This window comes from Pteropus alecto, unplaced genomic scaffold (assembly GCF_000325575.1).
Source record: "Pteropus alecto unplaced genomic scaffold, ASM32557v1 scaffold71, whole genome shotgun sequence".
Classification (NCBI taxonomy): domain Eukaryota; kingdom Metazoa; phylum Chordata; class Mammalia; order Chiroptera; family Pteropodidae; genus Pteropus; species Pteropus alecto.
In genome coordinates, this window is record NW_006433024.1 from 10,143,257 (window position 1) to 10,146,822 (window position 3,566).

The 3,566-nt window shown below is 38.0% G+C and overlaps 1 pseudogene; it reads right to left on the bottom strand.

Moving 5' to 3' along the window:
- Nucleotides 1-672: 672 nt before the first annotated feature.
- On the bottom strand, nt 673-791 carry LOC112476649 (annotated as a pseudogene).
- Between the last annotated feature and the right edge of the window lie 2,775 nt (nt 792-3,566).

The following is a 3,566-nucleotide window of genomic DNA, read 5'->3' on the forward strand; positions in this document are numbered from 1 at the left end:
TCATACTGAGTTAATTGAGCAGTTTCTTGATTTCTTCCTTGTCCTGTCTCCTTTCACCACTTCCTGGGAGGGTCAAAGGACAGAAAATAAAAAAGAAAAGAAGCCTATGACGATATTAACAGGGCTGCTGCACCAAGGCAGCATGAGTCACACTGTGGACATCACAGATTTCTATGTTTATTATGACATTTTTCAGACATATGGCTGAAAAATGTGTTGACTTAACAAAATTGATATATTAAGACAATATTCTGACAGATGGAAGCAAAGCATCACAAGAAGTGCTTTTTCTAATTCCAACAAAGACTTCGGGCTATTGCCCACTGAGGCTATTTTGAAACATAAAAATGTAAAGTATGTTTTAAAGAGCATGTTTTCATACGATTAAACTTGAATTTACTTGGGGAGTGGGTATTTTGATCAAAGAAAGAAGCAATTTTGAGGTTAAAGATCTCTGGAATAGGAGTGTTACAGGGTCGGCACTTTTGGTAGTCAGAGCATAATCTGAAGCAGTTCTAAAGAGTGTCACTGAACAGAGGGAAATGTAATGTAAGGGGCATCACAGGTAGGAATAAAACCAAGGAAGAAAGGAATTTTGATGTAAGAAAGGCCAAACCTGTAGAAAAGTTATATGAGTTGATTAGAGTTCATTTACTATTTATTTATTTTTTACATCTACAGCACCCAGTCTTCCTAGGTGGTCTCCCATCCAAGTACTAATCAGGGCCAACCCTACTTAGCTTCCAAGATCAGACGAGATCTGGCATGTTCAGGGTGGCATTGCTATAGACCTAGAATTCATTTGAACCAAACAGAAGACACACCTGGAAGCAAGATTACAACAGACTGGGAAAAATGCTTCCCAGAATGACAGTTTGTAGTTCCTTTTATACATTTAGAATTAAGGAGAGAACATAAGCAAGATTACAGGAAAGTGGGAGAAAGTAAGGCAGGAAAAATCTCTGATTGGATTACAGGACAGTTAACAAAATTATGTGCTCCCTTGGGAGCGGCATTTCAAAGGTGTGCGTGTCAACTTATATGCACAAAAACAATGGACAGGGTTGCTTAAGGTAAAGATAACCTTTACTAAGTAAGTTATAGGCCTGAGGTGTAACTACCCACCATTACCTGCTCAGTTGGGGATTTATGATCAGATCACCCTGGGAAGTTACTTTGGCTAGATTTATTATAGAGCCCCTTTTTGTCCACAGGAGAGTACCAATCCAAACTTCACAACTTTACCTAGACCCACTCTCTTTTCTGTTCTGAAAGTCATAAAACTACAGCTGTCCTTAGGTTGTTCCCCTGTCTCATCTGCACTAGGACCCTGGGAGCAGTTCCCTATTTCCTGTCCTCTAGAAGAGTGGGATTGACACGTATACAGAGTAGGTTGCGATGTGATAAGAGTACAGAGAATTTTCCCTTAAATGCCTGGAATTTCATTAACCCAGAGGAAGCTATGTTAACAGGCCGGATTTTTGTTATAATTGTTTCATGGCTATGCATGACTGAACATCCCACTTTTGTTAGGTGAGTACAATTTCTCCTGGATAAGCCTTGCATAATTCCTCATACATTCCACTGTGACAGGTGAGCTCAGAGAGGAGGGATGGGTAATTTACTACCTAAAGGCAGGCAGTCAATATTAAATATAGAGGGACTGGGCTGTTTCCCTGGCTCAAGTACAAAGAAAGGAAAGAAGGAATTTGAGGATAAATTAGGGAGTTTCTATTTTGGGAATACAGTCATTTTGATGAATCAGGTGGGATGGCTGAGGCAAGAGGAGTAAACCAGTATGGTCTTGGGTAAAGAAAGAAACCTGTCTGAGCTTCTGTTCTCTCTTACTTGGATCTCTATTCCTTCATCCATAAAAGGAGAAGGTGAGACCTGATGAGCTTGGATTGACTCTTCTCCATACACCATTTTAGAGGATTATAAAATTCTACTTTTCTTGTAGAGCTTAATATTTGTCATATCCATGATTTGACGTTGAAAACTGCCAGGAAAACAATCCTCTATTTAAACTCTTCCCAAGGGGAATTACAGTCTCCTTTATGAATACGTTTAATAAAAAACATTTTCAAGAATGCATTTGAAAATCTTTGATTTAGAGGTAGATGCTTAAGGACATACAATTTGGTCACAGATCCAGCTTCATCATTTACTGTGTAGCCTTGAACAAATTTCTTAATTTCTCTGTGCATCAATCCCTTCACCTCTAAAATAAGGATGGTAATAGTCATCCTTGAGTTATTAAATACAAACATTCAGAGCAGTGCCTGGCATACGCTAGGACCTAAATATCTGTGGGGTGCATGGTATCACTTAGGGATGGTATGTTCAATAAAAACTTTTTGGAGGCATGAACATTTACCTTTGACTTTGAAAGAGGGGTGGGATTTCGATGAGGGAGGGCAATATTGATGACAGAAATGGCATGACCATGGGAATATAAAGGTTATCATTGGAGAAAGAGAAAAGCATACTTTAGTGGGTTAATAGGGTTTAAAAGGTTTTATGGAGTCCAACTGTAATGTGCCTTTACAACCAAACTAAGAAATATAGATATTTTTAATAGGTGAAACAGTCTGAAGTTTTGTGAGCAGGGAAATGTCAAGATGGATAGTTTATTTGCCTGTTTTGCATTTCCTTAAACATTCTTTTTCTAATATAAAAACTATTCTAGTCTGTCCTATTGCATTATAAGTACATTTAACATCTGAGAATTAAAGTCCAGAAGCTCTGGAGGGCGAGAACAACATAAACAGTGAGGGTGCTGGCAGGCCTTTTCACTCCATAAGCCAATGCCTGTGGGCAATGGTTTCAATCAAACCTGAAAGAGCCTTGCATTTTGGCAAAACCTATGGAAATAATGTGGCAAGGATTTTAAGGATTCTTGAATCATGAAGACATTATTTGGGTGTCAGATAGGTGGGTCTTCAACTCCTTGAGGAAGAATTTAAAGATTTAACTGAGGGCTTTAGAAAAACTGTAACAAAGAGAGTGGTTACTAGATTCCATCTTAAGATGATGAATCTGGAAAAGCCGACAAGTTATAATCTCCATACATTTTCTGAAGTGCCCTAAGAGGTGAAACATGTGAAAAATCTACTTTATGACTACCTACAAGTAGCAGATCATTTATATATACATATTATTGTATAAGGTTATATACACAGAACAATGTACACTGTACTTTATGGGCAATTTGGATAATTTTCAAGAATGAATTTTACTATATGACATTTTCACTTTCTGCTGAAATCACAAACTCTTAGATTAAGATAAAATTTGTGAATTTCCAGATTAAGATGAGATTATTTTTATCTGTATGAATTTATAGGGAACAATTTCTGTTTTTAAAGGAAGAGAAGCAGATCTTTGGGCTGCAAAGAGTTACGTGAGTGGGCCTTTCAGTTATGCAAATATAGGTAAGAGTGAGACACTCCTGAACGTTTTTTCCATTCCAGTTGCCCCTCCCTGAGGCCCAGGTATACAAAGCTGATCTCCAGGGAGAAAGTAAATTATTTGCATAAGGAGGTCAAGACCTCCTGGGAGGAAAG